The sequence below is a fragment of the Aotus nancymaae genome, unplaced genomic scaffold, assembly GCF_030222135.1.
Source record: "Aotus nancymaae isolate 86718 unplaced genomic scaffold, 86718_ANA_hifiasm-v0.15.2.pri h1tg000125l, whole genome shotgun sequence".
NCBI lineage: Eukaryota > Metazoa > Chordata > Mammalia > Primates > Aotidae > Aotus > Aotus nancymaae.
The window spans coordinates 278240-303754 of NW_026988540.1; the positions used below are offsets into that span (position 1 = coordinate 278240).

The window sequence follows — 25515 nt, forward strand, 5'->3', positions numbered from 1 at the left end:
CAATTAAGAATTTTTACAGAATGTAAACGAGCATAGAGATTCCTCTAAGAATGAAGGAATTCCTGATGTATCGAGAGCAGTGAAAGGGCACATTTTACTTATCTATGTCCCTTCTCTGAAAGAGGAGCTTGAGATCAGGGGCCAGTTCATAGGACTAAGTTGGATCTAATGAAGCCTGGTCCGAGGGCTCTGGCACAGGCTTAGTTCTGGAATGACAGATCCAGGGTCTGAGCCCCTGCAATTTAAGAGCAGAGTGAGTGGTTACCAGCACAGGGTAGGGCCCAGTCCAGACAGGATTTAGCTGGTCTTGAGATGATTTAGATTTCCAAGTCTTAAGGTGAACTCAGTCTTGAGGTTGATATGCGTGACGCATAAGGTTTTGATATGGTTAGGCTTTGTATTCTCACCCAAATCTCATCTTGAATTGTAATCCCCATAATCCCCACATGCCTAGGGAGAGACCTGGGTAGGTGATTGAATCATGGGGGATGTTTCTCCCATGCTGTTCTCGTAGTGAATTCTCACAAGATCTGATGATTTTATAATGGGCTCTTTCCCCTTCATTCCTCACTCTTCTCTCTCCTGCCGCCATGCGAGAAAGCCTAAGCTTACCTCCCCGTTGCCTTCTGCCATGATTGTAAGTTAGGTCCTGAGGCCACCCAAGCCATGTGGAACTGTGAGTCCATTAGACCTCTTTCCTTTATAAATTACCCAGTCTCAAGTATTTCTTTTTTTCTCTCTTTTTTTTTTTTTTTGAGACGGAGTTTTGCTTTTGTTGCCTAGGCTGGAGTGCAATGACGCAATCCTAGCTCACCACAGCCTTCGCCTCCCAGGTTCAAGTGATTCTGTCTCAGCCTCCAGAGTAGCTGGGATTACAGGCATGCGCCACCATGCCCAGCTAATTTTGTATTTTTAGTAGAGACAGGGTTTCTCTGTGTTGATCAGGCTGGTCTCAAACTCCCAACCTCAGGTGATCTGCCTGCCTCAGCCTCCCAAAGTGCTGAGACTACAGATGTGAGCCACCGCACCCAGCCCAGGTATTTCTTTATAGCAGTGTGAGAATGGACTAATACCATACCAAAACGTGATGATTCATGGACATATTTAATTATAGCCCAGCCTAGGTTTTCTGGAATCCAGAGTCTTCCTCTGTCATTAATAGCTCATGCTTCCAAATCCAAATGTGGGAGATACCCTTCCCATTTGAATTTTTCTAATTTCTGAGTGCTAAGGCCGACACGTGTAGAGTAACAAATCTAGGGGTCAGGGTCATTTGCAAACATTCACCTGTTCATGCTGCCTTCTTAGCAGCTGTGTCTGCTTGGTTATTTCCTTTTATAATCTCAGAATTCCCCTCTGGTGACCCCCACAGTGGACCACCACTACCCTTTTAAGTAACTGTACTGCCTGTAACCACCGTAATATTTCTTGTGCATGCCTAATCTCCTTATTTTCCACAGTCAGGGTTAAAAGGGGGATAATTCCAGAGGCCTTCTTGTAATCTCTCTAGGAATTGGATGGATTTTCATTAGGGTTTTGTTCTGTTTCCTGGAGTTTTCCCCAATTGACTGGTGGCTCGCTTACTTCCCTCATGCCTCTGAGCAATATATCCCTGTTATCACTGGAGTCCCAGTTTGGGTCTGCTGTTGGGACTGACACCTCAGCAGCCAAGTAGATTTGTTAGCCCATGTTATCAGCCTGCATCTTGTCTGCCTCTTCCTTAGCTTTGGCCGTGACGGTAGATTTCTCTTCCACCATGAGCAAAGTTGCCATTAAAGTCTACGTGTCTGACCAAATGAGGTTATGTGTGAAGAATATTCCCCTTATGAGAGTTATGAACTCTCATGGGCTCACTGGTAAGCCTTTAATATGGGATTTGTCATTATACAAATCAGCAGTTGTAAGAGGTACATAGACCCAAGCAAAACCTCCCTCTCCATCAGACACCTGCCTGGGTGGGAACCATCCCACTCCGGGGTTATGTGTGTTCCCTCTCAGGGAACTTGGCATGCAGGTAACTTGAGCTACCAAATCTATTTGACTGCTGAGATGTCATTCCCAACAGCCAACCCAAACTGGGACCCCAGTGATAACTGGGATTAAGAACAGCCAGATCATTATAGGAATATGCTGCTCAGAGGCATGAGGGAAGTCAGGAGGGGAATGGTGAATGGGGCTCCCCAGCAAAGAGGGGTACATCAGCAGGCCTCATAAAATGAGTTTGGATAAGGTTTGTCTTTTTTATTCTCTAGAAGGATTTAATATAATTTGCTGCTTAAATGATTAGGATAATTCACCAGTGAAACCCATCTGGACCTGAATTTTCTTTTGTGGGATTCAAGTTTTTCAATAACTCTTCAGATTTTCAATTTTCCTTTTATGCCAAGGTTTGGTAAGTTGTGTTTTTTAAGTAATTTTTCCATTTCATAGAAATTTACAAATTCATTGATACAATGTTATAATATTCTTTTATCTTTTTAATGTCTAGAGGTTCTAGGATCCGTAGTGATGTTCCATTTTTATTCCTGATACTGTTTTTGCCTCCTGTCATTTTTACCTGATTACTCCTTCCAAGGGGTGTATAAGTTTCACTAGTATTGTCAAATAACCCACTTTGGGTTTTATTGATTTTTCTCTATCATATATTGGTCTTATATTGATTTTTTTGTTGTTTATTTGGGGTCATGCTATTGCCATAGCAGGAGGCACAGCCAGCTCCACAGAGTTCAGCGGGCCTGGCAAATATGGAGGAAGACCCTTGCTTTCCCCTGGAGGTGCTGAGAGTTTAATTCCCAAGGAAGTAGGGGGATTATTTCCCTGTATTGGCAGAGATTCCAGTTTTTGAGTTGGACTAGAGAACCTCACTTCTTTTGAAGGAGAAATTGAGTTTCCCCCTCATTCCCTTCCATACAAGTCCCCACGTGACTGGATCTTCCTCTCCAGGGCCTTCTAGAATTAGCAACACGGTTCCCTTTGGTCCTTTGGCCAATTACACATCCTGCATTTCTTCTGTAGGGCTGGGAGTTGATAGAGGGCCATAAGACATTATATATAGGGTATTTTATCCCATTTACCTTGTTTCTTACAAAATAAGTCCCAGTTGGAGAATTGTGTTATTAATGTATGTAAGTAACTCATGTTCAGACCATCTCTCCTGATTTCCTAGGGAATACTAGTATTACAGTAATATATCATTTGCTTTTTGGTCATGGATGGGTATCCACACAGTTTCCAGTACCAGGGGAGGCAATCTAATGGGCTGTCCTCTAGTATTGAGACCTGGTTGGGACATCGATCACCACCTACGGAGGTCTGTCCTGCAGACCCTGACTTTGCGACAAATGAATGAATACGCTCTTACACCCAGTACAGTGATTTGAGTGGGCTAGGGATGGTGGTTAACTGCTTTCAGAAGGCGATTGCAGCTAACCAACCACAACTCCCTCTTCCTCCTCACATTTATTCAGTATAGATTTAATAACAGAGGTTCTAAGTCAACACACTTGTGGATAATTAACATGGTTAAAAGAGTGGTTTTAGGAATGATTAAAGCTTTTGGTTTCAGGGCCCAGAATAAACACCATTATTGGGTAATTCCCCTTTGACCTCCCCCACTGAGAGAACCATCCAGCACAAAGTTTACATGAGTAAACAGAGTAGGGACAAAGGAATGTGGGGTAAACAGACCTCACTGGGGAAGCTTTTATTATTCCTAATCTTTACCCTGTTTCTTAAAGTTCTAATGTAAGAACTGGCTGCCTTCACCCCATTCCATTAAAACCTTTTGGCCTTCCAAAGGGTTTGAGACTATAATCTTATAACTTTCCCTAATATTTCCCTAATATTTTGCCAGCCACCCCAAGTGAATCCCAACACCTGGTTCTCCATATCCTAGGCTCTTTGCCCAGAAGTCTGATTCCACCCTCCAAGGAGCTTCCAGTGGGGATTAGTGATGACACAAATCCTGTAACTCTTAGCCTGTAGGATATTTCTGGTCCTTTCAGCTTGCTACTACACCCAGGCCACTATGGAGTGGAGGTGTTGGGGAGCTAGGAGAGGATAATAGGGGTTGCCTCTCCCCATATCATGTTTAGTCTGGGTAGCTTCCCTGGAGATCTCATGGAGATTCCAGAGTAGTTCCAGATCTGGCTTGAGTGGTGGGAGGTATGTAAGTCAATCAGGTAACCAAGGTGTTCCTTCTGGAGAGGGTGCACACTCTGTTCATGTAAACTCTACCTCACTGTGTTTTGGTTCCAGGAATTATAATCCCACCTTAACTGCCCCCTTCTAAATTAGGCCTCTACAAATCAATAACACTTCTGTGACTGCTGGAAAATGGAAGCCCAATATTTTAGGGATTACCACAGACTAAAGGGAAGGGAGTCCAGACTTCACATTCATTCAGGCCTCAAAGATACGCAAGTATTGAGAAAAATAATCAAGCATTCAGCCCTATAGATATACCAGACAGAGACAAACTCTTAAAGATGAGAGTCCTTGTCTTTATATTAGGGCTTCCCCTTGTTAAAATGGATGGAGATATCTTTCAACTCCTAGACTTGAAGGGGAGTCCTGCCTGTTTCCAACAATCCTGGATCCCTTCAGCTAGGTCCTAAACCTGACAACCGAGAGTCCTAATAATCAAAACTAAAACCACTCTTTACTCACTTCACAGAACCACCACCACTTACTGCCTCAAAGTTGCACCAAATGAAAGGTTCAAGCAGCCACTTCTGCTCTCCTGTGGTGGGCAGGGGTGCCCTGGGGCCCTTCACCGATCTCCCCCTCAACAGCTAGGCAACTTAACCCACTCATGCTTCCTCAGACTGCTGCTTCGCTTGTAAGGAGCCTATAAGGGAGGTCGAGTCAGGGCTCAGTCCATAGTTCCATTTGGGTCAACTAGATTTATTTCCCAGACACCCCACACACACACACACACACACACACACACACACACACACAGCAGGGTTTGTCTGGTGAGCAACAAAAGACTCTGAGAACACAGGTTTTGATCAGTAGGAGTTTTATTACTTGTCACAAGTAGGAAGAACACTGGGAGTGTTCTCCAAAGCAGTGTCTCCTAAGAGAAAATGACAGGAGAGCATTGTGGAGTGACAGAGAGGGGAGAAGGTGCATCATCACATGTAGAGGAAGCGTCCCTGTTGCACAGATGCAGTGAGTCATTGTGCCAGCACATGCTATGGTAATGAAACTATAGCTCTCCCAGCATGCAGGATTTAGCATTGTAATGAGGAAAGTTCACTCGGGTTCATGTGGAAGTTGCTAGGGTCTGTCAGGAGCTGGTTCCAACTGACTAGGTGACCACATTTCACAAAGGGTTTGAGACAAAATCAGCTGCAAGGCAAAAGGCTGTAAAACAGGCTGATTGCTCAAATTCATTAAATTCCTTCCCTCCCTGGGGGCCGGCCTTTGTGTCAGTATAGCCAGTCCTTAGAAAGTGAGGCCAAGCTGAACTATTGACATGGTCTGTGTCTTCACGAGTCTGGGAGCTGGTGATTTTACCTCTGATGCTGGACTTATTTTTACTGGTTCTGAAGTTGCTTACAGCCCTTTCCCAGTTTCTCACTAAATACTCATGAAAAGGGATGGTGGGGAGTGGGCACGGGAAAAAGGGAATGGTATTAAAATTAAAGCTAACATCATTGGCCTCCAGGGGGCACTCCTGGCTCATCTCCATAGCCCTTGGCCCTTGGTACTGCCCAAGATGAGGGTCCCGATCTAAGGAAACTCTACCACTATCAAAGCTGGGGTGGTGGTGATGGGGGCATCATTTTCCAAGTTTGACTAGGCCACATTTTGAGGGGATCAGAGTCACAAGGAACACAGATGTGGACTATTAATTTTCTTGGCCTAAGTAGCCCTAGCCCTCTGTGCTCCTCTCCAGCCTTTTAGTGAGCTATGGCTGGCCAAGAAATGCTCAGTAGCCCAAGCCATCTTCTCTGTAGGCACTGGAGTAAAATCCCTGCCTATGTGTGTGTGTGTATTTATGTGTGTCTCACTCAGTTCTGGACTCATTTCCTTCAATGCTGGTGGCTTTACTTTGGATACTCTAATTGTTGCAGAGATGAGACCCAAGGATCCACTCTGGAGAAAATAGAGCCCTCTTGAGAGGTCAGCCCAACCTGCTAGACTTCTGCATGGGGCTTGGGGTTCAACATTCCATCCTGTCCCCAAAAAGTCATGGCCCAAATCCACATATTCTTTTGATCCCCGACGCCATCTCATCACAGTGTCTGGCCTCACCATTGCTCCAACTAAGTTCAGGAACCTCAGTGAACTATGACACAGATGGGGCTAGACTGAAAAAATGGCTCTCACAGTCTTCATTTCATGAGACAGAGGTGAACTGCGAAAAGATGGAAGGTGCTTTGGAGATGTCTTAGTATTTGTCCCTAACTTAGGCAGAAAGTCTTGGCTACACTGGAAACTGGGGAAGACCCCTCTCATACTCAGGAGCTGCCCCCACACTGGTGCCATCTTATGACAGGCAAGCATCAGCTCCAAAGCCAATAAAACAACTGGAATAGGAAACATTGCTCCAGATTTAGTACTAGTTGTTGTTGTTGTTGTTTCCCTGAATCTCCAATTAGGTAATAAGCTCCACAAAGGCAAGAATGACAGCCATCTTGTTCTCCTTGTTTCTCTGGGGCCTAGCACAACATGTAGCACATGGTTGGCTCAATAAGAATTTGTTGAATGGGGGCCAGATGTGGTGGCTTGTGCCTGTAATCCCAGAACTTTGGGAGGCCAAGGTGGGAGGATCGCTTGAGGCCAGGAGTTCAAGATTAACCTGTCAAACATAGTGAGACCCCTATGTTTAAAAAAAAAAAGTTTTTTTTGAACAATACAAAGAGAATAAACAATCCAGATGAGAGATCAGAGGTGCTGGAAAAGTCCAGGGAGATCTAATCATTAAATCAGGTCATCTAAATGTTAGGAGGAGACATTTGGACATCTGAAAGAGTTTGTTATTGAGTATGTGATGAATACACAGAAAACTGAACAACAAAAAGGAAATTATCAATTCTAAGGAAAAAGATAGAAATCAAAAGGCTTCAGGAAAGAAAAAGTCTTCATGGCTTACTGTATAGGTTATCTTAACACAGAATAGTGATGTAGCCCAAATGGCCATCTAACCACACTGGGAAGCTGAGGACGGGGAGAGGGGGGAAGAGTGCATGGAGGAGACTTGTCTTCACCCTCCTCGGCAGCCAGGCAGCAGACAGGCTAGACCTGGACAATGGAGCGGGAGCCACACAGCCTGTTAAAGAGGTGCCAGGAGATGTAGGGGCTGCTGTTTCACATGACAGATCCGTCGAACTCTGGCTGTTTAAAATAGATACATATATAATTTTAATAGAAATAAAAACCAAAAAGAGAAAAGACAAGTGTAAAAGGCAAAAACCTTACAATTTTTAGAGGAAAATATAAGAGAGTAAGAATTTAATGGAAAAATGTCTTAAGGGACAAAGTGCCAACCGTAAAGAGAAAGATTGATAAATTCATGTAATAATGAATATAAACTTTTTATTTATCAAAAGGCACAATAAAGACAGTGAAAAGACAAGGCACACAATGGAAGAAGATAATTGCAATACATGTGATCAAGAAAGGATTTGTATCCAGAATATATAAAGAACCTCTGTGAGTCGGTTTTTTAAAAACACAATTTATATTTAAGTCTCTTTAAGGTGATGTGGTTTGGCTGTGTCCCCACCCAAATCTCATCTTGAATTGTAGCTCCCATAATTTCCACATGTTGTAGGAGGGACTCAGTGGGAGTGGGTTTTCCCCATGCTGTTCTCTTGATAGTGAATAAGTCTCATGAGATCTGAGGGTTTTATGAAAGGTAGTTTCCCTGCACATGCTCTCTTGCCTACTGCCGTGTAAGATGTGCCTTTTTCTTTATAAATTACCCACTCTCGGGTATTTCTTCATAGCAGTATGAAAATGGTCTAATACACATGGACTAAATAAACTCATGAGCAGTCAACTTTATAGAAAAACACAAATAGCCCATAAACATAAAATGTTGGTTGAGTTTATTACTAATTAGGGAAATGCATTTTATGCATAGAATAAAATGCCTTTTTACACTCACTGGATTGGCAAAAAGTTTTGTCTGACACGATAAGTGTTGACAGAGATGTTGATCAACTGGAATTCACACACTGCGTGAGGAAGTTTGTGTTCACTCTACAATTCAGCACTCCTGAAAAGTGCACACCAGTAGTCAGCCCAGGAAGATTCACAAAACCATCTTCAGCAAAAATGTCATTTCACCCTCGCAAAGAGCTAGAAACAACTTAAGTGTCCTTTGATAAGAGAATGGGTAAATGACATGTGGGATGCCATGCAAATGAGTTCTAGACAGAAGAGAGAATTAAGGAACATCAAACTTAGTGAATCTTAGAGATGATGTTGAGTAGGAACAAAAAACTACAGCAGAATACATTGTATGACACCTCATCATAAGGTTCAAAAGCAAACCAAGGTAAACGTGTTGTGCAGGGACACCTAGGGACCCATGTCATTTTAGGATTGAACAGATAGATGAATAGATGATAGATAGGCAGATAGAGAGGCAAATGGATTTTTTCTTTTTTAACTCAAAATAGTGATTACCTCTTAAGGGAGCTAGGATTGGAGAAGAGACCCTTAGCTTTGAAAGTATTGTCAAATATAGTGACCTTTCTAGTTCATTTGGGTGCTGGGTTCAGGGGTATTTTGTGCACCATAGTTTATGTGAGACATTTTAGTATATTAAATATGTTCTAATCTTACAGTAAGCCGTTTGGTAAACAGATTCATAACTACATATAATGTGTGGGTCTTATGAACAATGCTGCTGTGAACATCAGGACCCAACTGTACTTGTCTCTCACTGCCCTTTGTCAGCCTGCTCAATTGAGAAGTTCCTCCCCCTATCCTGGGGATGAGAACTCAGGTAATGCCTCAACTGTTCTGATCACTGTCAAGAGGATTTACACATTCTACCATGCTCACTTTTTACTGAAAGCTCAGTCTCCACTCAACAAGTAAAAGTGTAATAATCAAAACTCCCAACTTGAGTTTGAGTTAAAATCTCTTCCCCTGCCAGGCCTCTCTGTGCAGCATCTAGGGGAGCATAGTCCCCTCTGTCCCTGCCTGACAGGGCTCTCCTCCCCAGCAGCACAGGGAGGTTTCTGACCCATCTGTGTATGTGGGTCTGTGTGGTGAGGATGGAGACCACAGTTTGGTGTCCTGCCCTCTCACCCTGGCAGTTCATTGTCTCAAGCTGACTTTCTTGGGTGTTTTCAAGATTTCTTCTGAGGCGTCCCTCTGAAATATTGGATCATAACTCCAGCGCCGCAAGCAATAAATTTTCCTCCGGCTTCTGGTCCTCCTCCTCCTCCTCCCAAAACCTAGTTTCTAGCAGTCACTCTATGGAGACTCAGAGTCTTCTTGGCCCAGTGCCAGCCTCTTACATGTCCCAAATCTTGTTCTCAGAAAACACTTAACGCATCCTATGCTGGGGTGAGCTCTAGGAGTGCAGGATCCCCTAAGGGCCACAGCCTAGCTAGGCCCTGACAGCTGCTCTCTGGGTTTCTCAGGCATGACTCAGCCCCAGGCCACTGAACCTCTCCCGTTGAAGGGAATGTCAAGTGCTGAAAGTCAGCATCTGGACCTGGAGTCACAGCACCTGTAGCATAACTCCTCCTGAAATGGAGGTTTTTCTTTAGAGATTGGTCCATATCCCTTATCCCTGGACTTCTGAAAAGAGTGGACAACCTGTAGACTGGACTTGAGTTTGGAATCTAAAGAAGTGTCCACAGTAGGGCTGCCAGATAAGGCAAGTAAAAACACAAGATGCCCAATTAAATTTGAATTTCAGATAAACGATTTTCAATGTTTGATTCTGTCCCATGCTAAAAACTGCTCACTGTTTATGATAAATTTATTGGGGCATTCTGTATTTTATCAAGGACACATGCAGGAGGAACAGTAGCACAAAGCCTTCCCAGTGCCTTGTGGGTGAAAGAAAGGCTGCCAGGGAAAGGAAAGAAACACCCAGGGATCCCCGTGACATCGGGAAGCAGCATCCAGACCATGTAAGGACACTGCCTGCAGGGCTAGAGTCGATGTCTGGGAATGTTTTCTAATCTGTGTCTCGAGTCAGGTGGGGAGATTTCTTGCGAAAGGAAAACCAGACACAGTAGGACAAATATTGTATAGTTCCACTTATGTGAAATAAAATGGGCAAGTTCGTTAGAGACAGAAAGTAGAACAGGGATTACCAGAGGCTGGAGAAGACGAAGGGTTCTTGCCCAGAGGGTACGGGGTTTCTGTTTGGGATGATGAAAAACTTCTGGAAATAGATTGTGGCGACAGGTACACAACATTGTGAATATAATTAAAACCTCTGAACTGTACAGGTTAAAGTGGTTAGTTGTATGTTATATATATTTTACCGTAATAAAAAAGGGGGAAAAGGACGAGGAGATTGTCTCGGGCTGGCAGACTTTACCTGTATGTGCACACGTGTTAAACAAAAATGAAACAAAGAAAGAAATTGTAGTTTAACCAGTAAGCAATATGTAAAGGAAATCTGAATGTCATTACAATTTTACCAGGTTCAGAATAAAATGCCATCCTTCAAATTGAACAAATTACTTATTAGCTGAAGAAAGGTGAAAGGAAGTTTGGAGTTAACAGTCCAGATTTTCTCACTAATAGGTCCAAGTCACCGACCTCTAAACTTATCTTAGATCATGCCCTCCCTTCGTACTTTCTGGAAAACTATCAGTCTCCTACCCTATGCTTGCCCAAAGGGTTCTCTATACAAATCACAAATCTGCATTTGCCTTTCCCTGGAAGTCCCTACGTTCCCAAGGGCTGGCCTCATCCACGGCCACTGCCCACAGCCCCAGTTCAGGCAAAATGATCACTCCCTCTCTACATGTGTGGAGACAAGAAACTGTGGAAATAAAAGACACAAGACCCCAAAAAAGAGAAGACAGAGTTTGGGCCCAGGGGTCCTCTGCCAACCGAAGTGCAGAGTCCAGCAGTGGTGCTGAGTGTCCACACACTCTGCCTTTTGTTCAGTACAAAGCAAGGGGCAGGGTAGGTAGGGTGAGGTAATGGTGGTCAGTTATAGGGTCAGGTAAATCACATGTCTTAGGGATGGGGGCCCAGGACTTTCAAGTAGCCGAGATGAGGTAAGGAGCATAATGCCTCAGCATTTTTTCCATATTTGTCAAGAAAGAACAAAGACATTAAGACTTATGTTACTTTTACTGATTATATCTTCTAAGAAAAAGAGGAACCAGGTGCAGAAGAGGAACATGAAAGTGGACACGGAACGTGACCACTGAAGCACAGCATTACATAGAGACAATTAAGTCCACGGGTGTCTGTGGGCCTCCCTGACAGCCGCCAGGCCTACCGCAAGAGCTTGGGGGAGCAGAGTTTTCTCCTAGCTCCTGGGAAGGAGACATCTTGGACATCTCCTTCCACAGCTGGCTAAACAGTGGGCACTTTCCCAGCGTTGGCGCTACCACACAGCCAAGGCGCCCTCCAGCAGCCCTTATGCAGGAGTGACAGAGGGCTTAGAGCGTCTTGCCTTAGGGTCACTTCTTTCACAATGTCACTTTAGGTTCACACTTTGCAACCTGAGAGGCATTAGTAAAAGATTATGCTGAGTGTGTGTGTATACATGTATATGTATATGTATACATATGTGTGTGTGTGTGTGTATTAATGGTTACCTATGAATAACTAAGATCATTCATGAATAACTGCTATAGTTATATCTCTAGTTATTTTCTTCTATGGGAACAGGCTGAGGCTTCTGACTCCTGCCTCAGCACTTATGGGGTCTCCCACCCTTATCTCCCTCTGACATTCCTTTCTCTCTCACTCTTTTTCTTTCTCTCTCCCCTCCTCTTCCCCACTCTCTCTCTCTTGTTTCCTCTCTCTCTGTCTCTCTCTCTCTCCTCACCATCTCCTCTCTCTCTCCCCCCTTCCTTCTCTGTCTCTTTTTTCCTCTGTCTCTCTGTCTCTCTCTCTCTCTCTCTCTCTCTCTCTCTCTCTCTCACACACACAAACACACACACACACACACACACAGAGCCAGCAACATCCTACCTCTGCCAGAGTTCCAGGCCAATAGATGTAGACTTTGACTTTCAGATTCCTCTGGCAAGTGTCAACATCAGTCCTGTTGCTCCCTGGCAGAGGAGGACTTAGAGTCACCTTGGCCAAGAAGCTGGCTGTGGGTCACAGTGGCACTGCCCATTGGCTCCTTGGCTGGGGCTAAGTGAGGGCGGATTCAGCACAGCAGCAACTCTCCCCATAAAAAAAATCCCTCTGTGTCTTAGTTCTCTAACCCTTCTTATACTCCTTGTGAGTTTTAGAGCCACCTAAACTCTTCTTTTTTCCCAATACTTTGAGACAAAATTTACATAAATAAAATTAGCCATGTTAAAGTGTACAGTTCCCTGCCATTTGGTACATTCATGATGCAAGCAACACCCATATCAAGTCCCAAAACATTTTCTTTACCCAGGAAGGAAACCTGTCCTCATGGAGCCATCGCTCCTCACGTCCCCTTCTCCTCAAACCCTGGCAACCCCAAGCTGTTGTTGACAATCTCCTTTGGCATTTCCTCATTTTGGTGTCAGATCTTATGGCAGAATTTCTTACCTATTATATCCAGTGCCTCAGTGTGAAGTTCCAGTTTAATTTCCTGTTACCCTGAGCCCACTATCTTGCCCCAATATTACGCTCCCCCAATTCACAAACACAGACGCATTCCCTCCTACAACTTTGGGCCTCCTATCTGAGTCCTTCAGGAAAGAAGCGCTTGTAACTCCCTTGGCAGTGGGTGTGGACTTGGTCCAAGGAAGATGAGCACCAGTCAGGGCAGCTGGTTCCTCCTCTCTCCCTGGCCATCCACAAATCGGCACTGCCTATGATGCCCAGGCAATGAGAGCGTCGACCAGCAGAGGACACACCTGACTTTCTCTGCCTCATGGGAGGGCAGCCTCTGTGTTGCATTTAGGAAGAAGCTGTGCAGGATTCATACGGTTTGCTAATGTTAATCTTGTGGGCATAATAAACATACCTACACTTATTTTTCAAGATCAGATGAGATTGGGTGCATTCAGGCTGGTATGGCCATAGACCCCACACTTACTTTTAACACACTTCTAGGCAAGGGTGCTGCGCTGGTCTGGGGACCACACTTTGAGTAGCAAAGGACTAAATTACAATAACTGCCAGAAAAAAAAAAAAAAAAAAAACCAGGATGAACTCCTTCCTCCTGGCTGAGAAGCTAGGGAGTCACTGAACTAACTAGGGGATGGGAAGGGAAGAGTGGGGAGAAGAATGTTCCAGGCAAAAGGAACAGCAAGCCCAAAGGCCTCAAGCAGAAAGAGAGCTCCAGGTCTTAAAGAAGTAGAAGCAGCTCTCTGTGGCTGGGGAGTGAGCAGAAGATGGAGTAGAAGAAGGCCAAGCCCTTTTCCTGGCTCTGAAATTCCACCAGCAGAAGCCCTGTCCCCTCTAGGAAGCTGATATAGTCTGGATATTTGTCTTCTTCAAATCTCATGTTGAAATGTGACCCCCAGTGTTGGAGGTTGGATCTAGTGGGAGGTGTTTAGATCATGAGAAGTAGGGCCCTCCTCATGACTGAGTTGTTGCTGTATTAGTTCATGTCAGAGCTGATTGTTTAAAAAAGCCTGGTATCTCTCTTATTCCCTCTCTTGCCATGTGACACACCTGCTCCTCCTCCACCCTTCCCCATAAGTAAAATCTTCCTGAGGCCCTCGCCAGAAGCAGATGCCAATAGTATGATTCTTGTACAGCCTGAAAAACTGTGAGTCAAATAAACCATTTTTCATTAAGCATTACCCAGTCTCAGATATTTCTTTATAGCAATGCAAAATAGACTATCACAGAAAGTTGGTACCGAGGAGTAGGGCATTGCTATAAAGATATCTGAAAATGTGGAGGTGGCTTTGGAACTGGGTGTCAGGCAGCAGTTGGAAGAGTCTGGAGGGCCCAGTAGACAAAAAGATGAGAAAAGGTTTGGAACTTCTTAGCGGTTTGTTAAGTGGTTGTAACCAAAATGTGGACAGAAATATATACAGTAAAGGCCAGGGTGATGAGATCTCAAATGGAAATGAGGAAGTTATGGGGAATTGGAGCAAAGGTCAGCCTTGTTATACCCTAGCAAAGAACTTGGCTGCATTGTATCTATGTCCTAGGGCTTTGTGGATGGCTGAACTTACGAGTCATAACTTAGGATATCTGGTAGAAGAAATTTCTAAGCAGAAAGCATTCAAGAAATGGCCTAGCTGCTTCTTGTAGCCTGCGATCAGATATTGGAGCAAGGGACTGACTTAAAGTTGGAACTGTTAAATCAAACTAAAATCTGGCCTGAGAAAGCCTGCACACTCCCATACTTGAGTCCTTAAGGATGAACCATAAGTTAAATTCATAGGTAGGCTGACTGAAAACCTAACTTAGAAGGATACTTCCGTAGCAATAGCTGAGCTTCAGCCAATCCCAGCAGCCATACTTCAGTGACTTACAGGCAGCCTACTATTCAAACCATGCTCAAATAAGGCAAACACCAGGCTGTAACCAGTTTGGCTATTTCTGTACCTCACTTCGCTTTTCTGCATGTCACTTTCCTTTTTCTGTTTATAAGTTTTTTTCAACCACATAGCATCCCTGGTGTTGCTCAGAATCTGCTGTAATACTAGGGACTACCTGATTTTCGAATAGTCTTTTCTTTTTTCTCAATTACGTCCTGTTAAATTTAGTTTGTTTAAGGTTTTTCTTTTAACAGATCTGGTGTTGGAAGTGTAATTTGAAGTAAACTCTGGTGACCTCCAGGAACACCCGGTGACCAGGCCAGGTGTGCTCACTGCTCTCTTGATTGTAACTGGAGGTTGTAGATAGGTTTTCTCTTGGATTCAGAGCTCCACTAATTTGTGTTCTAATTCAAGCTCTCCAAGTTGATTTGAGCAATATTTAGATGGGCTAGGTTCAGGATCAAATTTGATTCAATAATTAACTGGATTGGATTCTGTTAATCCAATCCAGTTAATTATTCATTGGCCTCAGACCTCTAGTAGGCACCTCTTTTTTTCTTTTTAAATAATGGGTTTGTCTTAATCCACAGATTCTGGGACTTCATCTAATTTTATATATAAAATTATGGGCCCAGAATGTGTGCATTTTTAGAAAAACAGATTAACCTTATTAGAGAAAACTTAGAATCAAGATGGCCACAATGGGAAAGTTTAATTTGTATAAAATGGTTTATTTTCAAGGCATATTAGAAAAAGGGCAATCAAAAACTCCACAAACACAGTGGGATATAGTCTTTCATTGGTACATGGAAGCATCTAAAAGACTAAATGAATGAAAAATTGCCTTCTCAAAAGATTATTTGCAAAAGCAAATGAACAGCTTAAGTAACAGGCTAAGGACATGATGAAAGAGGACTGTACTCTGACTGAACTAACCCCAACTGTTCCTTCTCTTTATCCATCTCTACCTATGTACTCTGAGTCTACTAACCTTTTTGCTAAATTACCCTTTCACTCTGAAGATGGTGAAAAAAGGAGCAATTAGATGTACACCTCACAAAGGAAGACCTTCTGCTTATCCAGGCCTGCCTGCTGTAACCACTTTCACTCCATGGTCTAAAACTGAGCTTAGAGCCATTGTAGAAGACTTCCCTGATCTAAGAGAAAATCCTCAAAAATTGACTGAGGAGTTTAGAATCCTCATAGGAGCTTATGATCCAGGACTCCCTGACCAAGGTTCCTATGACAATTTATTCATATGACAGGGAGGCCTGATGAAGCTCAAATATGGATGGCAGCAGCAGAATGGAACAAACCTGAGGAGGATATTAAAGACCCTCCCCCAAAAACTCCTCATGAGAAGGCCCAACAGGAGCTAGAAATATTGCTAAAAATCCCAACCACGGCAACATGGCGAAATCCTGTCTATACAAAAAATATAGAAAGTTAGTTGGGCATGATGGCACATGCCTGTAGACCCAAATACTTATGAGGCTGAAGTGGGAGAATCACCTGAACCTGGGAGCTTGAGGCTACAGTGAGCCATGACTGCCAATGCACTCCAGCCTGGGTAGCAGAGTAAGACCCCTTCTCAAAAAAAAAAAAAAAAAAAAAAAATTGCTGAACATCTTTTAAATTCAGTTGCTAAAATTTTTCCACAGAGGTTGATTGTTCCATCATACAATCTTGTAAACAAAAAAAGAATGAGCCAGTGTCAGATTACAGAACTTGCTTGGAGAAACATTCTGGGCTCGAAGTACTAGCAAGGAGAATTTCCTGCAGGGACTGAAATGGTATTAACTCCTCTGTTTATAAATGGGATTCATCCTGAACTTAGCAATTTAATTAGAAAACATAAACTGGGATGGGAAATTACAGACTGAATTGGTGGCTTTAGCTGAACATTTTGAGAGCAAGAAAAAACTCAAAAGGCTAACAAGCTTATGACTCTTCAATTACAACAGTTACAGGGGCCAAGACCAAAGAGATCTTCTCATTCTCATATTAAATCACAACCAAGAGGTCTTAGACCAATAAATTCTTCACCCTAAGATGTCTGCTTTAGTGCCAACAACCAGGACAGTGGAAAAGGGGTTGTGCCCTTTTATACCAGTCCACCAGTTACCAATTACCTTCCCTTTAGGCTAGCCTGTGTCACCACTAGAGGGAGCACGAGACCTGAGCTCTCCTGACGATAATCAGCATAGACGCGGCTCTGAGGGATTTGCCAGTAAATTGCTCCTCATGATACCCTTAAAAGAACATGGAGAAACAGAGGTTACAAAATGGGGACTCGCATATAGTCTTTGTGGATACTGGCACTACCTTATCTACCACTACCATAAAACACACTTTCATAAGCCGACAGATCCCTCAGAGTTAAAAAGGCTATGTCTGTGGTGGGGGTTTCAAATCAAATTCAAGAGGTTCCCATATCTGAACCCATCCAATTGACTTTGGGGCATTTTTCAGAAAAATCACACTTTTTTACTATGTGATGCCGCTCCAGTAATTTTGCTAGGGGGAGATTTAAAGCTGAAAGAGCACATAAGACTGTATATGGGGTACAGTGCGCACTGCTTGGGAGACAGGTGCATTAAAGTCTCAGAAATCACTACTGAAGAGCTTGTCCATGTAACCAAAAACCACCTGCACTCCCGAAACTATTGAAATTTTTAAAATTAAAAAAATTTTTTAAGTGGGGAGGATGTAAAATTTTCCTTAGAAAGAGTAAGAATCAGAGTTTCATGATTCTCCTGAACCAGAATCGTTATGCTCTCTATAGGCAGAAATTAATAAGATCGAAACTCAGGCCTGTAATGGCTGATCTTCCAAAAATACTTGAATGTTTACGGGTCTGTTCCGCAACTGATACAGGAAGAATTTAAAGTGTGGAACCTATAAAAGTCCAAATAGACCACTCTAAACTTTTGCCTAAATTACCCAATATCCACCAAAACTGGAAGCAATTCAAGGACTCTCGCCAATTGCAGAAGATTTAATTAAACAGAGACTTATAATTGTATGCACCAGCCCTTGTAACACTCCAATCCTACTGGTTAAAAAACCAAATAGATGAAGTTGAAGATTTGTTCTAGATTTATGGGCAATTAACAAAATCGTAGTAGCAAGGTTTCCTATAGTCTCAAACACTAATACTTTATTATCCAACATACATGCTGATTCTTAAGTGATTCACAGTAATAGATCTCTGCTGAGCCTTCTTTTGCAATCCAGTTCATAAAGAGAGTCAATGCTTATTTGCCTTCACTTGGAAAAATCAGCAGTACCCCTAGACTCTGATGCCACAAAGATTTACCGAAGCCTCTTCGTATTTTCCCCAGGCATTGCATCAGGACTTAATGACACTACAGTCTCCTCAAAATTCTACTCTCATTCAGTACATAGATGACTTATTGTATGCTCTCCCACGAAAGAGTACTCTGAAATAGACTCAGTTTACCTTTTACAGCAACTCACACATCACGGTCACAAAGCCTCGATGGAGAACTTCAGTGTTCAAGAGGAAAAAGTCCATTATTTGGCACATGACTTGACTGTTGAGGGGATTTCCCTCTCACCTGAAAAGATAAAAACTATTCAAAATTTTCCTTGGCCTGCAACTCAAAGATAATTGAGAGGTTTCTTGGACTCGCAGGATATTTTCTTGGACTTGTAGGATATAAAATTTCTGGGTTCTGAATTTTTCCTTAATAGCCTCACCATTGTATGAGCTCACTAAAAAGCGCTGTACCAGAGCCTTACCTTGGGAAAATAGTCTTGAGCAGGCTTTTAGCTAAATAAAATTGACCTTTTAACAGCCTCCAGCATTAGGACTTCCAAATTGCTCTAAACTGTTTACCTAATTGGCTCATGAAAGTAATAATCAGGCATTAGGAGTTCTTACCCAGGAATATGGAGGAAAACATAGGCCCATTGTATATTATAGCCTGTAATTAGACCCAGTAGCTAAGGCATATCCTAACTAAGCAGTGATAGTAGCAGCCAGGGTGAAGGAAGCTTCAGCTGATCTGGTTTTAGGAAATGAACTTAATTTGGAAATCCCACATGCTAAATTCCAACCGAACCCAGCATTTTTTAGTAAGTAGACTAACATCTTATGAAACACCCTGTCTCCTTCTAATCTCTATCTAAAACACTGCAATTTACTTAGCCATCCCACTCTATTACTGCTGCCTGATGATGGTGAAGACCACAATTGCGTAAGTGTAGCATCAGAAATAGTGGCCCTGAATGTTGATTTACAAGATAGTCCATTGGACAACCCTGAGTTGATACTTTTTGTTGATGGGTCCTATGCCAAAAGCTCAGAAGGAAAATACCACCTAGGATATGCTGTTACCACCAAAATGAGTTAATAGAGAAGGGACCCCTTCCTCTATTAGTCAGCTCTATTAGGATAAGCTCTATAAGTCAGCTTAACCCCTGGAGACTTTTGCCCTCACTCAAGCTTGTCATACAGCTAAAGACAAATCAGTAAGTATTTAGACAGATAGATATGTTTTTGGAGTAGTACACAATTTTGATATGCTAGGGAAACTCTAAGGGTTTCTCACTTCTAGTGGGACCTCCATCAAAAATATACTCCAATTAGATAAACTCCTTTATGCCATCATGTTGTCATCATAGATTGCTGTTATTGATCGAAGCTCACACCTGCAGACTGAACCTGAATATCAAGGAAATGCTTAGCAGATATTTTATGCTAAATCAGCTAGCACTGAAACTGTTAGGATATGCAATCTGAATGAACTCCATAAGATTAATCCAAACCAACTACCATACAATGACCTATTTAATAAACAAGGTACTGCACCTGATTTGGAAAAACAAAATTGGTATCTAAAAGGATATAAATTCAATGTTAAGCGCAAACTCACAGAGGGCCTCGATGGCTGCCTGGTCCTTCCATTATCAAAAGCTCTGCACTCCCCAACTCATCATGGAACAGAAAAAGTGATCCAAATTGTGAAAAAATACTTGTGGGATGACTGTTCCACAATTGCTATTTTATAACCAATGTTGGCTTGTCAAATCCATAGTCCTGGAAAAACAAGTTAAGTGATGTATTTCCACCACTTAATGGACCATTTGAACATTTATAGATGGACTTCATTCAGTTGCCAGTTTCAATGGGGGTCTCAGTATGTTCTTGTAATAGTTTGCATGTTTTCTGGTGGGGTAGAGGCCTTCCTGTGTAGAAAAGCTGATGCTGTGACAGTAGCTAAGAAATTATTAGAAAATATGTTTCCTTTATGGGGCATCCCTAGAAAAACCCCCAACAATAGGGGGACTCATTTTATTAGGCAAGTTATAAAGCAGTTAAACAAGGTGCTGTGCCCTCAGTCTTCTGAAAAGTTTGAAAGAACAAATGGCATATTAAAACTGAAATTGGCAAAGTTAACCGAATCAGTTGGGTTGCTTTGGCCAAAAGTACTATCACTGGATTTAATGACAATCAGATCCACTCTCACTAAAAACCATAAGTTGACCCCTTATGAAATAGTCACGGGAAGGCCTATGCCCCTAATAGTAGAACCTCATGCATCTCCCTCTCTCCTAAATATGAATAAGTATTGAAAGGCCATTATACCAAAGTGTACTTTCACCAGATAAAGGAAGCTTTCAAGATCCACCAACTGAGAATAATCAAACCTTCCACAGTCTAGAACCTGGAGATTGGGTCTTCCAGAAATGACATCAGAGGAAGGCTGATCTTGAACCACTTTGGAAGGGACCATGCCAAGTTCTTCTTACCACCTACACTGCATTGAAGCTTTAGGGCCTTGAAACTTGGGTCCAAACCTCACAACTCAAAAAGGCCCCTTCAGATTCCTGGAACTGTACACCTGCTGGAGACTTCGAGGTAAAGCTGACCAAGGAAATCTCTCTCCAGAAGCAGAAGGCATTCTAGTTGTGGGCAGCTTTCCCAAGATCATAGATCAAAACGTCTGTATCATCATGAAAGCCTTACATTTTTTCTTTTTTTCTAGTTTAGCATTGCCCTAATTCTTTCCTTTTCCCTACAGAAAAATCCACAGGACCATAATCAGTGGATGGCTTTAACTTGAGCTTGTGCTCTAGCACAAAACTAGGGTTTGTGAGTTACTGGGTTTGTGGGCTATTGCCAAAAAAATAAGGGAACAGTTCTCCTAATGTCAGTGCCTCTCCATGTTTCCAGTGAGGGTCACCCCAAAACTCCAAGGGAAGAATGGGAAGCTATCCCTGATATTCTGAATATCACTGCTACTTGCTTTGGCTTTCCTGCACTCAACTTTTCAACTTTTCCTTTTTTTTTTTTTTCTTTTGAGACAATCTCACTCTGTTGCTTAGGTTGGAATGCAGTGGCCTGTTCTCATGCAGCCTCTGCCTCCCAGGTTCAAGCAATTCTCCTGCCTCAGCCACCCGAGTAGCTGGGATTATAGGCATGTACCATCACACCCAGCTAATTTTTAGTAGAGACAGGGTTTCACTGTGTTGACCAAGCTGATCTCAAACTCCTGGCCTCAAGTGATTCGCCAGCCTTGGTCTCTCAAAGTACAGGCGTGAGCCGCCATGCCTGGCCTTAACTATTTCAATTAATAACCTGATCATTACCAAATATAGAAAACCAATCCAAGTGATGACTGCAAAAAAGATATTGTGCTTTCAGGCAACATGCACTCAAGATATGGGAATTGCCTATGTGAGTACAAGTAATTGCTTGTATAATGTCACCAGATTAAATTCAACAGGGTCTCTTTTGGCTAAATGTGTTATACACCTTACGACATGCTCTAAGGGGGGGGGCACAAAAAGGTTAATTTCCCAATGGATTTTGCTCAGGAGCTATGCAGATTTATTAATGAACAAATCTAACTGACCCTGCTCAAATGCAACTAGGTGGCCGTGTTTTTCAACTCCCAAGGGCCTATATTGGGTCTGTGGATAACCTGCATATTTCATTCGGCCTCTTCGTTGGCTCAGATCTTGCTGTTTGGTCTGGCTCACTTCTGCCTTTCAAATAGTTTCTCCTAAATATTTTCTTAACGGCTCTTATGATTGTAGGCCAAAATAGTCAATAACTGAAATTAGCACTAGCTTTGAAATAGACAAAGATAAGCTAGATTCCACTGAGGAAAGATTCCAGTGGGGTTCCTGGGGGCTGTCTTGGTGGTAGTGGGATACTAGTTGTATGGAATCTAAAGCTAATCCATATTTGGGGTCTTGGATTTTGTAGCCAGTCAGACCTCCCAGTGTTTCAGACAGGTAGAAGCTATTCTCCAAAAGGTAGATGTGGACGGGTGCAGTGGCTCATGCCCGTCATCCCAGCACTTTGGGAGGCCAAGGCAGGTGGATCACCTGAGGTCAGGAGTTCGAGACCAGCCTGGCCAACATGGTAAAAACCCGTCTCTACTAAATACAAAAAATTAGCCAGGCGTGGTGGCACAGGCCTGTAGTCCCAGCTACTTAGGAGGCTGAGGCAGGAGAATCGCCTGAACCCAGGAGACAGAGGTTATGGTGAGCTGAGATTGCACCGCTGCACTCCAGCCTGGGTGACAGAGTGAGACCCTGTCTCAAGCAAAAAAAAAAAAAAAAAGCGGTAGATGTTACAGTTAACATCATGCTGCTTCATATCTTTTTATTCAAGCTGGGAACCTGTTTGGTGTTGAACAAAACAGAATGCTACACTTATCTCTCTCCTGATTTTGTTACTACAGAAAGCTTAATGTAAAGGTAGCTGATTCTGCTGTTTCCTTAGACACTGACACCAAATACAATAAAGAAGTCTATTAAGAGGAAAACATGGTGCGTTTACAGGAACAACTAACAGTTGGTTTGTAGACGTCCTAAATTGTAGATGGCAAGCTTGGGTTTCCCAAAGGTTTCTAGTCTTTATATGCCTTCTAGCCGGTGTCCAGGTTAGTATGGCTTGTGTTACCAGAGTAACAATGAAAATGGAAACGTCTTTAAATCAGGCCACTTTATAGTGAACTATGATCCTTAATTGCTATCACATTTCAAACAAGAACTATGACCAATTAAACTTTAGTATTGTTGAACTGTTATGCTCTCTGAACTTTGACTTGTTTAATTTGGTTTACTTTATTTCTTAAGAACTTTTGTTAAGGAGCACACCTTGGTATTTTGATATTATTCTCTTGATAGTCATAAGAATAGTTCCTGTGGTGTGCTTCATCGTCTCAAGTCTTAAATGTTTTGTTTGCAGCCATACATTGAGAATTGAATGGTCTCTCTTAGACTAGGTCAGCAAGAACATAATCATTCACCTAGTGTGAAGCTGTGGCTTGTGAACTCCACAGTGACACCAATAAAGACTTGTGAACTCCATACTGAGAATAAAAAGTCTTGTGAATTCCATACTGAGACCATTTATGATAGTGAGAGTGTGGCATCAGTGCCTAAAGTTTTGGTCAATCTCTCTAAATTGAGAGTGACAAAAACAGGGGAATTTGACAAATCAAACTCAAACCTGGCCTGAGGAAGCCTTCATACTTCCATACTTGAGTCCTTAAGGGTGAACCATAATGTAACTAGTAGGTAGGCAGACTGAAAACCTAACTTAGGAGGATGCTTCTTTAGCAATATCGGAGTCTCAGCCAATGCCATTGGCCATACTTCAGCCACTCACAGGCAGCCGACTGTTTGAATCTCACTCAGATAAGGCAAACACCAAGCTGTAACCAATCTGGCTGTTTCTGTACCTCACTTCCGTTTTCTGTATGTCACTTTCCTTTTTCTGTCCACAAATTTGCTTTGACACAGCATCCCTGGTGTCTGTCTGTATTTGCTGTGATTCAGAGGGCTGCCCAGTTTGCAAATTATTAATTTTTCTTGCTTAATTAAACTCTGTTTAAATTAATTTGTATAACATATTCCTTTTAACAGAACTTAAATTAAAATGGAAAGAGGGTGTAGAAATTTAGAAAACTTGCAGCATGGCCTTGTGGGTAGAGAAGGAGGAATCCAAGCAGCCTGCTGAGCAACTACTTGCTAGAGATATTAGCATGTCTAAAAGGGAGCCAGGCACTAATATTCAAGACAGTGAGAAAAGGCCTCAGAGGCACTTCAGAAGTCTTCCAGAACACCCCCCCATCACAGGCCCACAGGCCTAGAATGGTTTCAGAGACCAGGCCCAGGGCACCATTACCTTGTGCTACCTCAGGTTGCTACTTCCCACATCCCAGCTTCTCCAGCTCCAGCTTTGGCTCCAACAGCCCCAAGTACAGCTCAGACCACTGCTTTGGAGGTTGCAAGCCCTAAGCCTTGGCAGCTTCCATGTGGTTTTTTTTTTTTTTTTTGAGACAGAGTCTTGCCCTCTCACCCAGGCTGGAATGCAATGGCACCATCTCAGCTCACTGTAACCTCCACCTCCAGGGTTCAAGCTATTCTCCTGCCTCAGCATCCCAGGTAGCTGGGATTGCAAGCATGCACCACCATGCCCAACTAATTTTGTATTTTTAGTAGAGATGGGGTTTCACCATGTTGGTTAGGCTGGTCTTGAACTCCTGACCTCAGGTGATCCACGCACCTCAGCCTCCCAAAGTGTTGGAATTATAGGTGTGAGCCACCATGCCCTGCCTTCCATATAATTTTAGGTCTGCAGGCTTGCAGAATGCAAGAGTGAAGGAGGCTTGGGAGCTTCCACCTAGATTTCAGAGGATATATCAAAAAGCCTGAGTGCCCAGGCAGAAGCCTGCCACAGGGGAAGAGCTCCCACAGAGAGCCTCTACTAGGGCAGAGCCAAGGGAAAATGTAGGGTTGGAACCCCCACACAGAGTCCCCACTGGGGCATTGCCTAGTAGAGCTGTGGGAATGGGGCCAGTGCCCTCCAGACCACAGAAAGGTAGAGTCACCAGCAGCTTACAACCTCAGCATGGAGGAGCCACAGGCATTCAACTCCAGCCTGTGAGAGAGCAGCCATGTGGGCTGCACCCAGCAAAGCCGTAGAGACGGGGCTGCTTCAGGCCTTGAAAGCCCACTCCTCTCACCAGTATGGAGTTAAGGAAGATTATTTTGGAACTGTAAGATTTAATGTTTGCCCTGCTGGGTTTCAGACTTATGTGGGGCCTGTTGCCTCTTTTTTTTTCTTTTTCTTTTTTTTTTCTTTTTTAGCCAATTTCTCCCTTTTGGAATGGGAACATCTACCCAATACCTGTAACACAAATGTGTCTTGGAAGTATGTAACTTGTTTTTGATCCAGCAGGCTCATAGTTGGAAGGAATTTGCCCTGAGGCTCAGATGAAACTATGGACTCTGGGCTTTTGAGTTGATACTGGAACAAGTTGAGACTTTGGAGAACTATTAGAAAGGGATGATTGCATTTTACAATGTGAGACAACATGAGATTTGGAGGTCAAGGGCAGACTGATACAGTTTAGATGTTTGGTCCCTCCAAATCATATGTTGAAATATGACCCCCCATGTTAGAGGTGGGGCCTACTGGGAGGTGTTTTGGTCATGGGGGTGGCTTCCTCATGAATGGCTTGGTGCTCTGTCGGTGGTAATGACTGAGTTCTGGCTCTATTGGTTCACATGTAAGCTTGTTGTTTGAAAGCACCTAGCATCTCTCGTGCTTGCTCTCTCACCATGTGACACACCTGCTCCTCCTTCAGCTTCCACCATGAGTAAAAGATTCCTGAGGCCCTCACCAGAAGCAGATGCCTGCACTATGCTTTTTGTACAGCCTGCAAAACCGTGAGCCAAATAAACCTCTTTTCCTTATAAACTACCCAGTCTCAGGTATTCTATCATAACCCCCTGGAAGAGTTATACTACTCCCAGGTCGAGCCCATGGTAAATCCCACACTCCCCGCCAAGGCCACCTTTTTCCCCTCTGCAGACAGCATGGGGTTAGAGTGGATCGATTGTGTCTTTGGCCCCAATTCTTCTC

General features: G+C 43.1%; 1 protein-coding gene across 6 annotated transcripts in view; it reads left to right on the forward strand.

Annotated features, from left to right (window-relative positions):
• LOC105708774 (centrosome-associated protein ALMS1-like) overlaps window positions 1-25353 on the forward strand; it is a 261189-nt gene extending 235836 nt beyond the window's left edge. The window contains exons 33-35 of one of the 6 annotated variants that reach the window (XR_010340699.1): window positions 7563-7665; window positions 20234-20487; window positions 25238-25353. The gene's annotated coding sequence lies outside the window, so the exon portion shown is untranslated. Of the gene's footprint in view, window positions 1-7562; window positions 7666-20233; window positions 22983-25237 lie in introns of those variants that run through there. The other 5 variants (XR_010340700.1, XR_010340697.1, XR_010340701.1 and 2 more) reach the window with 5 other exon arrangements.
• The last annotated feature ends 162 nt before the right edge of the window (window positions 25354-25515 follow it).